General features: G+C 48.8%; 1 protein-coding gene across 3 annotated transcripts in view; it reads left to right on the top strand.

Moving 5' to 3' along the window:
• Positions 1-11,946: 11,946 nt before the first annotated feature.
• Positions 11,947-13,140, top strand: part of NOS1 (nitric oxide synthase 1) — a 200,099-nt gene continuing 198,905 nt past the window's right edge. For 2 of the 3 annotated variants that reach the window (XM_019506671.1, XM_019506668.1), the window contains exon 1: positions 12,253-12,387. The gene's annotated coding sequence lies outside the window, so the exon portion shown is untranslated. Of the gene's footprint in view, positions 12,107-12,252; positions 12,388-13,140 lie in introns of those variants that run through there. The other variant, XM_019506669.1, reaches the window with a different exon arrangement.

The raw sequence follows: 13,140 nt of genomic DNA on the forward strand, positions 1-13,140 counted from the left end.
CTGCTTAGCGAATCCTGGGATGCAAATTCCGTATCTTAAGTTTTGGGTGCATTTTCATAGTTTCTAGGGTCGGAAGGGACCTAAGCAGATCATCAAGTCCGACCCCCTGCCACGGCAGGAAAGAGTACTGGGGTCAAACGACCCCAACAAGGTGTACATCTAGCCTCCTCTTAGAGACCCCCAGGGTAGGAGCCAGCACCACTTCTCTTTTCATTTGAACCTATGGCTGTACTTTGAGCCAATAACAAAAAGCCAGATCTTGATCTTCCTGTGAGCAAGACCTGACTCTGAGCTGTCCCATTAACTCAGCTGTTCTAGGTTTAATGTGCTATTAAGCAAGAATTAAAGATGTCAGAATCTGACTGACAGCGTACACAGTTGCTATTTGAATGTACGCTGCTGGCTAAGCACTCGGCACTCCTCTGACGTTCCACATCTCTGTCTCTAATGAAGTTCAGTACCAAGAGAGATCTGTTCTTCAGCAGAGCTCCTCTGTGTTGCCTCCTGAGGCTCATTTCAGTCTTGGTCCCCCTTGCTGGGATCCCATCTGTTCCAGCTCTGCTGGAGGCATTGCCTTGAGGAGCATGGCGTGGGCTTGGACAGGCTCTGCCATTTCTGTACACTGCGTATTTGGCTGCGTTGCCATCCTCAGGGGCTGATGTGATTGAAGGAATGCAAAGCAGAGAGGGGATGGAGAGCCTGGTTGTAGGCCAGTGTGATTTCTAACAGGTGTTCACTGAGGTGTGAAAGCATTTCCCTGTAGTCCCTCCCCCTAGCCCTAAAGGAAAATAACTTCTGTTTTTGCTTGGAAACCATTCAGGGCTGTTCAATCCCACACTTGGGCAGTGTCACATTGACTTCATAAGGAGTCTGAGTTGAGTCCAGGGCAGCTGGACGTGGCCCAGAAAGTGCATCCCTTTAGTTTTCCTGTGAGAATAGATCGTTCTCTTGCTCTCTGTCTCCCACGGCCTGTGACAATGACTCTGGCAAGATAAGAGTGTGCAGATTGTTCAGGAAAGCTTCAGGAGTCTCCTTTGCTTAAGCTTTGCCTGCACCTGTTGAGCATGGATGACTGAATAGGTCACAGTTTAGACTTGGACAGGGGCAGTGTTTTCCCAAATGGAAAGTCACACCTGCTATTACATTCACTTCCAGAAAAAGAAACACAATGAAAGAAAGGTCAGATACATGAGAAGCCCTTTCAGCCTCCAGTTAAAACTGCTTGGAGCTGAGCCAGGCCAGCAGCAATGAGCAAGGCATTTGAGCTTTGCTGTGCTTGAAATGCTCCCTTCTTTACGTTGGCCTTCCTGGGTCTGATGCTCCCAGACCACCTACCCCCCCAGGTTGATGAGGAGGCAGGGTCTGCATGGGTCTTCCCACCTGGTGAGGGAAGACCTTAGCAGTTGCTACTGCTGTACCCAGGTCTCTCATGGCATTGAAGAACTGGCCTGATGCTCTTTGTTACCAAGCTATGTTTATGTGGTAGGTCTACTACCCTGGCAGCTGCACCCTCAGGCATGCAGCACTCCTCTACATGAGTTGCCTCCTAAACTAGAAGCAGTATAGCCATGTCTATAGGACCTGACTCAGAAATGGTAATTAGACTGCCTATGAGACCCCATGGATATGACTACAGTTCTGCTTTAGGAGACAGCCTGCCTGGAGCAGCACCATGTAGTAAGGACACTTCTGCTGGGCATAGTAAGGCAGCCTCTGTGTAGAGACAGAGCCTTAGTTGCTCCCAGCCTGACAGCTGTGGTAGCACCTGATTGACTTTTATTAAACTCTGGCTTGGTGACTGACACTCCTACTCAGCCTTGAATCTAAATCTGCCATACCTGGTACTCATGCCACACCATGGAGCTGGCATAGTTTGTGTGTGAAAGATCACACAGTGCTAGGGCTTTGTGCTACTTCAGGCTTGGAGGTGAGGAGGAGGCGGAAGAAAACTACATCAGAAAAATCAAAATAAGAGGCTGAGTGGTTCCCTGTTGTAACCTGACTGCTTATTACCTGGACTCTTGTGTGACTCATGCAGCGCCTGCCACGTGGGAAGAAAGAGAAACCACGGAGCTGCTCCATTCCCTTGGTAGGAATGCTTGGGTGCTTAGACATGGCTTTCTGAGAAGCCTGCACAGCCTGTGTGAGGAAACTGGCACTGAAGGAAAGCAAACAGTGCTGAGGCCTTGCAGTACTTCTCCTTTTAAAAATCCAGGCAGAAGTGATTGCTGACACTTCGAGGCGCTGGGATTCCTGCTGTTTCACATAGGGACACTGGCAGGGGGCTGTCAGCTGCCAGAGGCATTGTGATTGATAGGCCCTCTTGCATGTGTTATGTGGGTGGGGGAGCAGGAGCTGCTCTTGCTAGCCCCCCCTCTTATACCAGTGGTTCTCAACCCTTTTTGTACCAGGACCCATTTGTAAGCATCAGTGACCAGTCCTGACCCACAGCTCCCTGGCTGTGTCAGTGCCCCTCACTCCCAACCCACAGCTCCCCACCCCCAGCCCTGCTGGAGGCCCTCAATCCCAGCCTGTTGCCCCCAGGGGATAAGGGCATGGGGGGGGGGGAGTGCATGTGAACCCCCCTTCCCCCCTGACTTGTGTGGGTATGGGGCTGCAGCTGGCTGGACCAGCACAGGCAGGAGCTGCCTCCATGGCCTAGTGGATGGGTCCCAGCATGGGACAGTAGACCGGGGCAGCAAGACTAGTTGCTGCCACCAGGGCCCCTGCTCCAGCTTTTGCCTGCAGCACAAGTAATAACAAATGTGAGGGGGTGAGACTTATTCTGCCCTTCTTCCACTGCCATCCACTTGCAGGTTGGGCTGCGAATACCCTGCTGCCATGGCTCAGCTGCAGGCAACTAATCTGGCTACCCTGCTCCATCCTCCCACGCTGGGCCCCACCTGCTGAGCCATGGAGGTGGCTCCTACCTGTGCTGGTCCAGCCAGGCTGCAGCACCATGCCTGCACAAATCTGGGGGGGCACAGAGGTGACTGGTGGCCCCATTGAGATTGCAATCCAAAGAAACCAGATGCAGAGTAGGGAAAATGGCAGAGTGTACAATGTGGTGTAACCTCCATAGAGGTTAATGAGTGTTTTTGCTTTTTTTCAGCACCTAGGGTGTGTGGAAGGGGTGGGGGTTGGAAGGGGGTGGCAGGGAATGCCGACTACTGGAGAGTGAGGGTGGGGGGAGAGGATTCTTGCATCCTGGGGCTGTTCACTCTCTTAACTTGAACAGCAGCTGCTGCTACTGTGACAGCACAAGCTTGTGCTGCTGCTGCAGAGGCAGAGAGTGGTATGAGCTCTCTGAGAGCTGCTTCCTGTGTCCCGTTTGCTGCGCTGTGACTCCCATACGAAGCCTCCTGGGGGGGTGTCATTCCACACCCCCCAGCTTCCCAGATACGCTATGGAGCATGGGACTGTGCAGGGTTCCTAGGGCCGGGCAGTGGTTGCCCCTACGGTGGCAGAGATTCCTGAGGGGAGGGGGCCGTGCTGGTGCTTTGTTTTCCCTGACCCCCAGTGACGGCACCAAAGTTGGGAAAGCAATTGCTGTGTTGGTTCCACAATTGTCCTTGTCCGTGTAATTGTCCAATGTTAATTTCTTGAGCCTCTTGTATGCAAGTGAAATGTGTCTTTATGGATTAATCCACTCTGGCTGTTTCTTATTTAACATCTGAGATTTCAAAGAGCTTTGAAAAGTTCATCAAGTAGCACTAGTCTCTTATGGATGGGGAATTTGTGGCACTAGGAAGTCGAGCGGCTCGGTCAGAACTGCATGAAGTCGGCCATTGCTGCCCATTCCCTTCCCAGCCTGCCCTCCCGGGGCCCGTTCAGTTGCACAAGATCATGTCAAGATTGTGAGTTAGACCAGGGTAAGGTTACGCTGCTGCCCACTTACGTGGACTGGGGTGAGAGGAGTTGCGTCAGATCTTTTCACCTGTCTCGGAGTTCAGCACTTTCTGTTCAAAATGCCTGCATTTAATTATGAAAATTACTTGCTTTAAATCAGCTGTTTCACCCTCCTCAGCTCCCTGTTTTTTCCATTCATCTTTCATTATGTAGGATACGAACAGACTGAATCTTCTTTTCTCTTTGACTCACAGGTAGGCAGGACAAGAGAATGGCCACAAATTTGAAAATATAGAGCTTGGCTTCACCTGTCTTGTCTTAACGTGTTCCAAATAACTAGCCACCCCAATGGTGCCCCCCTCTCTGATACTTAAATGTTCAAACAGTTATTGTCGTGAAAGGCTTGGGACTGACTTTGTGTAATTCTAGGTCTGAAAATGGCAGACACACAGAATGGAATTGCTCCCAGACAGGGTGACCAGGGGCTGAGGAGAGAGCCTTAGTCTAGGGGAAGTATGCAGCTATATAAAACATGCTGTAAAGACTCATCTTGAACTTCTTTAGAGGTAAAACCTAATAAAAAGCTTCAAGCTTTTATGTTTAACAGGTGCCTTTTTCCCTAAGATAACAGTGCAGGTAGGATTTACCCTAGTCCTGCCCCCAGGCGATGGTAAAAAGGATGTGATGGTCTTTGGGGCATAATTTGGGCCCAATAAGAAGTCTTTGGTTGTAACTGGTGTCGCAGATCCACAGGCAGAACCACTCTGGAGGATTCTCTGAAGTTAGGTTGACGTGGGAAGGCTGTGTGAGCTGTTCTGGAAGTAGTGACCATTAGAAAGGGGGCTCCTGGTGAGAGGAAAGGGAATGGAGGTTCCCAGTTGAGGGAGCTAACTGGGACTGAAGAGAGGCTGACCCCGAGAGGCTGGTTTCCACAACACTTTTTATGAGGGCTAGACATAGTCGTCTGAATTCAGGGCAATGATTTTTTATCATGATTTGTAGTCAAAGCATTTGATCACTTTCTCTGTTTTAGACCATTTATTGTTCCTTTTAAGGCAGGGGGCTGGACTCAATCTCTTGAGGTCCCTTCCAGCCCCTAATGTCTATGAATCTATTCTAATGAATTCTATTTTTCTGTTACTTTACTGAAGTGTTTGTGGTACATGGTGATTTCTGGGCAAATTTGACCACCTGATCATACCCATTCAGCAGAGAGGAGGGCCAATAAGCTTGTACACACCCAGGGCACATCTTTGGGAGCACCCTGACACCCCAGGGTTTTGTCACAGCTGGATCCAGCATGGCCTTGTGCAGTGACCTGATGTTAATGACTCTAGCCAGGCAGGAAGGAGGAGCTGCTCCTTCTAGATGCCACGTCCAGGACCAAGGCGCTGCTTGTAGCTCAGGCTGTTCCTGGACAAGGAAAATAGGTTGTGTGTTTAGGGCACATTTTACTGATGTAGGGTGGTTGTTTTTTTTTAAAGAAGGTGGAGTATGTAGTGTGACAAGCAATGGCTAAAACATATTGAGTTGTTGTAGTCAACCTCAGGGGCTTAACAAATGTAGTGAGAGAGAGTCCCTGCTCCATAACCTGCAATCTAAAAGGCTGAAATAGATGGGGGGGAAGATGGTAATTCTTATGGAGGGTGCATGTCAGACTCTTCATTACCCTGCTTCTTGTGTAATTGTTAACATATAACAATTAATACCTGCCTTAGAGTGGCCTACCAAAGCACAGGACAAATGGGAATCTGTGCCCTAGTGTCCTACCCGAGGCCACACAGAAAGCCTGTAGCAGATTGAACCCGGTGATAGCCAGGTGCTTGAAGGCACGTGGTTGTCCTGACAACCAGTGATGCACCATGATTTGGAAGGATGCATTAGAGATCACCCAGACCTTTGATGCATATGCCTAGACAGGGTCATGGGGGAGGAGAGCCTGCCCAGACTTTCCATCTACCCTTTAAGGCCATTGAGGGAGAATCCAAAGGTCAGACCTGAGGCCAGACACCTGGTGCCTCCATGGCTGCTGTTGTATGAGCATCCAGGAATTGAACCCAGGTCTCCTGTGTGGCAGACAAGAATTCTGAACCGCAGGGAGCTCAGCTTAAGGGCAAGGCTATTCTTGAGAACCAAGCTGAAGACTCCTAGAAGCACTGCTCGCTTTCAACCGAGTTAGCGAGCACCTTTCCATCTGTGTTGAGTCTCTGTGCTTCACAGTGTTATTTACCTCCCCGTATGACACTTGGCAGCAAACAGGCTTGTCCTACTGCGTCCATCTCTGATCACACCTGATTTTACTTTCCAGCAGGATGGTCCTAAGCCACCTGTTTTAGACACCACGTGACAACTTTGACTCCCAGACCCTTGCTACCCAATGCAAAGCTAATTAGAATGCTAAACTAGCTCTTTTGCTGATTGAACACCAAGGGTGATCAGATCAAGGGAGAGGAGACAGGAGACCTTGGAGGAACCCAACCACAATTCTATCAAGGAGCAAATGATTTAATTAATGCAGTAGCTCTGGGATGCATGCTAATTCCTTTGCCTGCTTTGACTTTGGAAGAACAAGTGACTGTGCCAATGGTGGTTTGGAAGCTGCAGCACCTGTCTCCTTCCCTTTTTTCATGGGGGAAAAAAAATCAATACAAAACAAGATGTGTGGACCAATTTGTTATCTCTTGACTGAGCCTTGGAGATAAAGTCTGAAAGAAATTTTGTTGCCATGTGAAGGGCAAGTGAGCTCCTTGTGTGTCTTCAGGAGGTTTATGCTCCTTAATTGGTTAAAATAGCCACTTGTTTATAACTAGGAATCCTTTGATGAAACCATTGGAGCTAAGACTTTGCCCCAGGGTATTCCTTGATTTGCTACTTAGTGTTGTTGTCTCCAAGGACCTGTTAGGTCCTCCAGCAATACAGTCAAATAAGCATGCAGCAGCTATACAATGAGTATAAACTCAGACACTTTCATTAGGAAGGTTTCTTGGGCCCAGGAGTGATTATATAAGGAGATGGCTATTCTGCTGTTTCTCTAATAGTCCAGTAGCTACAGCACTTGCTTATTATACATAGCAGACCTTGGCTCCAGTCCTTGCTCTAAATTGGATAGAGTAGGCCCAATGAACAGCTGGTGAAAGGTCTGATAAAATGTGAGGTGCTTGTGCTCTTATATCAGAAACTATTTTACTTGGTTAAAAAGTTGGTTAATTTTTATTACTTCTGCATCCCTTTAGAGATGGTCAGTAAGGAGAGCTTGAATCAATATCCAAGAATAAAACTATTCAAGGAAATCAGGGGAGTGTTTTTTCTTATGTCTTATACATGTCTAGCTCCATAGTGGTTAGAAGGAATCTTACCAGACTTTCTGAGTAGGGCTCACATGGGGGTTGGAGCATGCTCCAGCAATTTCAAACACCTGTTTGTAACCGATCAGTTAAAATGTTTCCTGAAATGCAGGGTAAAGGAGTGCAAAAGGATGAGGCCTCTCACCAGGGAGCAAATAAGAGGATAAGAGTGATTCTCAAATTGGGCAACCTGGGGTGCCAGGAGATTCTTGTAAGGCTGCCATGGGGTGGCACACAATATTAGCACTATTAGGTATGCAAACACCTACACATGATTCACAAGATAAACCCAAAGATTTCAAATAGGAATCCAGAGTGGTGAAAACATCATTTCCTCTTACGGTCTTTCTGAGGTCTTTGCAACAAAAATATTGTTCCTATCATTTAGTAAGAAAATGAGTGAAAGCTAAGAGCTGCTGGCATTTTCCTGGGGATGCCCAGTCCAGAAGAGAAGCACTGGGATAAAGGTTATTTAAGCATTCAGCCAAGTTCAGGATTCTAGATCTAATGGAGCTTGTAAAACTTTTCCTGAAGGGTTGCATATTCTCTCATCTCTAATGGGGGTCACTTCAGTATCCCTGTGATGGTCACCAAAATCTGTTTATATCTCCTATCTACAGTATGGGCAAGCTTTATACATGGGGAGTCCCGTTCTGTGCATGCTGTTAACTGTTTTCTTTTCTGGCTTAGTAATTTCTTTCCTTGCCCTGTGTTTGGAGAGACATATCAATTTATCTTAATATTGTTAGAAGTTTATGTCTTTGACCTTCATGAAATAATTTGGTTTCCCTTTGCCCTCCAAACCAGGCTGGGGAAGGAATAGGAGACACTGGTATATATCATTATTTTCACTATAGTTTATTAACTTGCCATTGGATGAAATAGTGGATTGTAGGTCGCCTCCTGTACAGGAAAGTTAAGCATTTGGTAGCACTTGTCTTATTCCAAAGAAGCTATACTCTTGGGGGGTTTGTATTTATTTATTTAATCTTTTTGTACAGAAGTCTCAGGAAAATACACAACAAAACATGAAGAGTACTCGTGGAGAAAGGAAAATAAAACCACAGAGAGCATCTGTATATATGTGACTAGGCTTCAAACCTTGGTCATCTCTACAACTTGCCTCTAAGAGCCTATGTACATAGGCTTTCCACTTGTGCTCCCTCCTATTACCCTACAATGTATTGTCTTTTCACTGTAGGACCATTTGTGTCCACTGCCATTTCATCTTCTGCCTCTCCCGTCAATACCAAATAATAGTAAGAGGATGGTTGTCCTAGTGCTGTCTGGTAGTGCTTATCTGGCACTTAATTTTAACCTCTTCTCCCCACAACACATACAGTCTCTCCACCTCTATCAAGCTAACCAAATATTCCCATAATGCTCTGGGCATGAGCTATACTAGGGCTATGATCCTTAAATTACCATTGAAGTGATAAATTGGATTTTTCTCTGCTACAGAGGGCCCAGACAATGGAAAGTCACCTTGACAAAAGCAAACTTGGAAGAGATTGTACAGTACATTAATCCTAAACTTTCTCACAGTACTTCAGAACTTCCTCTTCCCAGCGTAGTCCAGGAAGTGCAGAGCGTGAAGAGAAAGTAGGGGGTGTGAAGGAAGGTGAAGTCAGTCAGGTGAATGAAAGGTCAGATAAAATGAGAACCTTGCTCACTCACACCCATCTGTTGGACATAATGTCTCTCTCTACTACAAAAGTTTAGTTTAATTTTTCTGGGGTTCTCATAGGGTCAGGAACAGCTGAAGCTAACTGCTGACTCATAGCAGGAGTGACTGCTCTATTTTGTATAGCCCCCTTATGGCGGTGTACCTTTGGGTGCTTGCCACTTTAAGGGCATGAGCAGGCTGTGTGGCAGCCTGCAGGTGACTGCAGAGCCAATCAGGTGGTCACATGACAGACAGGATGCCACCTGATTGGAGCAGGGCTGAGCAGCCTCAGTATAAGAGCAAGCCCTGAGGAGCAGGACGAGCAGTTGCTGCAAGGATGCTGCTGAGATAATATCGCCGAGCTGGAGCTCTTCTGCTCCCAGGAACGTTCTGGAGGTCAAGGGTAGGATCTGTGGGGGAAGCAGGAGGTTCCTGGGACCCAGTGGTATCCCAAGCCCGGAGGAAGTGGCTATAGGCTTGGAGCTGAGGAGAAGCCATGTGCATCTAGGCTTAGAGAAGGCACAGGTCAGCCTAGGAAGGGGGCTTGGGGAGTGTGGGCCTGCAGAGGGGCTAGGCAAGCCCCTGACTAGAACTGGCAGCGACTTGCGTCAGGGGCTCGGATGAGCCCAATGGAGGAATAGGCTGCTGGGTATAAGATTTCTGGGGCTCAAGGCAAGCCTGGTGTGGGCTGATGGCTTCATGGTGGGGCCCAGGGGGGACCCCGGCTGAGTGGGATGGACAGCAGCTGCCAGACTGACCCTTTGAGCCTCAACTGGTCAAAGCAAGGGAGCCAGGACCGATAGGCCGAATCCCACCGTGGGGGGCAGGCCACGGCTGTAGAGAGCTGCTGGCCTGGAAGCAGGGCCAAAGCCTAAAAGAGGCTGAAGATCCCCTTAATTGGGGGTGGGGCATCACTGCCAAAAGAGAATAAGTGGTCAACTGGCCAGGACGCTGGTATGACAGAGGTTGAGGCTCAGCCTCCTGATGGGAGGTATCCTGCAAGGGGCCTGAGGGAGAGAAGAGGCCAGCAGCAGAGAATCGGATGATGTGGTGGAGGCTGTAATAGTGCCCAGGAATGAGCAGCCCAGAAGGAAGAACACCGAGGAGCCCAGTGAGAGAACAAAAGACCAGGGCAGATAGACCTGTGCTCGTTCTGGGGAGTGACCTAAAACTACACCCTGTTGGTGTCAGACGGTGTGGTGGGGTTGCCTGTGGAGGGGCAGTCTTCAGGAAATGCCACACCAGTGCCTCCCTAGTGAAAGGCAAGTATGGGACATTGGAAAGCCTCAGCCTCCACTGCCTTGTGGGTGACCCTGTGGAGGGCAATGGCATGTCCTGACATAAAAGCACCAGGCTTAGGCAACACCACAGGGGCCAGGAGGCCCCGAGGCCTGATAAGAGGGAGAGTAGGGTCTAGGTATGTCCACAGATGCCCGAGGCCTGAGTGGGCCATAGGTCAAGAGTGGGGTCCAGGGATGTCGACAGACACCTGAGGCCCAAGGGGTGTAAAGCCCTGGAGCTCCAGTGAAGGGGTGGAGTGCGATGGGCCAAGAGCCTAAGGAGAGGCAAGGAGCCCAGAGTGTGTGTGGGAGTAGAGGCCCAAGTGAGGAGGCATGTGGCCCAGGCGTGTCTAAGGACACCTGAGGCCAAGTTGAGCCAGAGGTCGGGCTAAGGTATATTTGAGGATGCCAGAGGCAAAGTGCAGCCCAGCAATGGGGCCAGGGAAGTAATAGTGGAAAAGATTTTTGGGTGCCATCTGCCAAGGCATGGTGAAGGGGAGGTCAGAGCTGTGTATTATGCCCTTTGGATCAGGACATTAAATGGGTAGCCTGCCACACTTTTTTCCGACTGTTTTTCTTTGATACGTCAAGGCATGGCGGGTGAATTGGGGTGAACTGCCCTAGGCAGGTGAGTGAGCCGACGTTGTGACTGGCCCTGGAGATGGCCCCCTGTCCCACCTCTCTTCACCCTCTGAAGTACAAGGATGGTCCTCAAATTTGCTACTTTGTGAAGGAGGAAGGCATTAGTGAGGCTTAGAATTGGTTTTGGGTAGCTAGCCCTGGGCAAATAAGATTTAATGTGGTCCAGGTCCTGCCCCATCAGTGTTTACGGTCCTATCTAGAACCTTATCAGCTTCATCGTTATTTAAATCTGAAGGACTTTCTCACAGAGGCCTAAGACTAGACTAGCAAAGAAGCAACTTAGTAATGTGTTAGGGTGGTGGGATGAGGGCTGGCACTAAGAGGCAACTCTTCCTTTCCCCTGTTGTTTCTGAGGCTCTTCCCCATGACCCTCTTTCTCCTTTTAAAACAAGGCTCTACTGGCCACGGACAGAGAACAAATATGAAAAGGCATTGGACCTCCAGCCTTTAGGCTACTTTATTTAACATCAGGCTTCTGCCCCACCACGTCCCCCCGGCCTTTCCAGTGGCTGTAAAGAGCTAGAGCACTGAAGAACTCCTGTGGGGTTCCTTTGCAAAGATGGGGTGGGGTCCAAGCCAGGGGATGGTGTAAGGACAATAGGATGAATCTGGGGACCCCACAGGATATTGCTTAAGCTGACTGCACAACCAGAATCTGAGTCTGTGCTGTGCTCTGAGAGCCACTAGGCAGGCTGCCAAGAGATGAGCCCCATCTGCCCCAGGGTGGACTCTCCTGAGCCAGGTGTAGACATATCCCAAATGCTATGGAAAATGAATAGCTATGCTGTACCTTTCAAGCTGTAAGGCAGCTTAACTTCTTACTAAAGAGTGGGGCAAAACTTCTGAGCTTGGGTGTTTTCGGAGTCAGGGGTTAAACCTTCCTGAGGAAGTAGTGGGGGGCAGGAGGGGAAGGGCACATGCCTTGCAGTAAAGCAGCAATTTCCTTCATGCACCTTGACCAAGAAGTATCTGCCTAAGTCTGGCATTGTGCAGCGTTCCCTGTCAGAGGCAGGGCTGTTCAGAGCGCGTGAGTCGGGGCCAGGTTGTGTTTATCGGAGGGGGGAAGGCCTGAGGGGGAGCAGGTGGCAATGCAGCAGGAAACACCTGTTCATGTTCCCACCAGCCCTCTGCTCCCTGCACTCGGTGTGAGAGCTGCCCTTCCAGTAGAGCTTGCTCGTGCCCAACACCAGTGAGGAGTGCAGTGAGAGCCATTTGCAGCCTGACCCCTTTCCTCTGTCCCCAGACCTGATGATGGGATTCTTGCCTGCCAGAATGGATGGCGGCTGCTTTGTCAGAGATGGGAGCTACAGAACAGCTGGGAGCAAGTAAGCCATGGGGAAAGAAAGGAGGGCACCTTTTGCACTTGCTGGGTGAGGAGGATGTGCCTTTTGTTACCAAAGGTGTTCTGCGAATTATTTCACACCCTTCTGGGCTGGGCTGCAGTAATTGGATATCACAGAGCCATTCAGTAGTGCAAAGTATTGTGTGCTTGCTTACATCAGCAATTGTGCCCAAATTGGATGGATTTGATGGGTGGATTTGCTTTTGGGGCTCTCAGGGAAGCATTTTCCAGTAAGCAGTCCACGGAGGAGATGGGTTGTGAGAGGTAAGATCCCTCGTGGGGGTTAATATGCCTTGGCACTAACATTGATTATCGTAGCTTAAATTCTAATGTCCATACAGATGTTGGCTTTTCTGTTGAAAGCATAGCAAGGTCCACTCAGCAGTGAATGTAGCAGGAGCTTTTGTGAAGAGGACTGCTTTCCATTTGGAGCTATTCTGAGACCCACCAAGCTCATGTGGGCCACCAAATTGGTGCTTGTATGTTAAACACTTAGCTTCATCCAGTTTTGGCTCATTCCTGATGGAAAGAGTTCTGCTGACCTCTGAGTTTTGGATTGGGCTGTTTGTCATTTCATTGAGAAGAAAGTCCATTAGGGGGAGGTACAGATCTCAAAAGCTTGTGTTTTGGTCCTGACTGTCTCCAGGAATTCCTCTCTGACCTCGGGAAAGTTGCTATACTTCTCTGTACCTCAGCTTTCCCGATTGTCTAAAAAAGGAGTACCCTCCAGGAATGTTGAGCAGCTTAATGTGTTGAGGTCTGTAAGGAGCATAAATACTCAGATTCACTACCAATTGTCTTGGAGATGTGAAGGCCTCTGTAATGCTGCATTTTGAATTCCTTTGAGAACTTTGTTGCTGATCATTACTTCATGTGGCAGTTAGGAGTGGTGAGAAACCCAACCGGTCTGTGTTAAGGTCCCTTAAGGTATGCAGCTATTTTTTCAAATCGTGGAACTTTGTCATTGATTCATATATATATATATATATATATATATATATATATATGCACACACAC

This window comes from Gavialis gangeticus, unplaced genomic scaffold, assembly GCF_001723915.1.
Source record: "Gavialis gangeticus isolate Ggan-Ray unplaced genomic scaffold, GavGan_comp1, whole genome shotgun sequence".
Lineage (NCBI taxonomy): Eukaryota > Metazoa > Chordata > Crocodylia > Gavialidae > Gavialis > Gavialis gangeticus.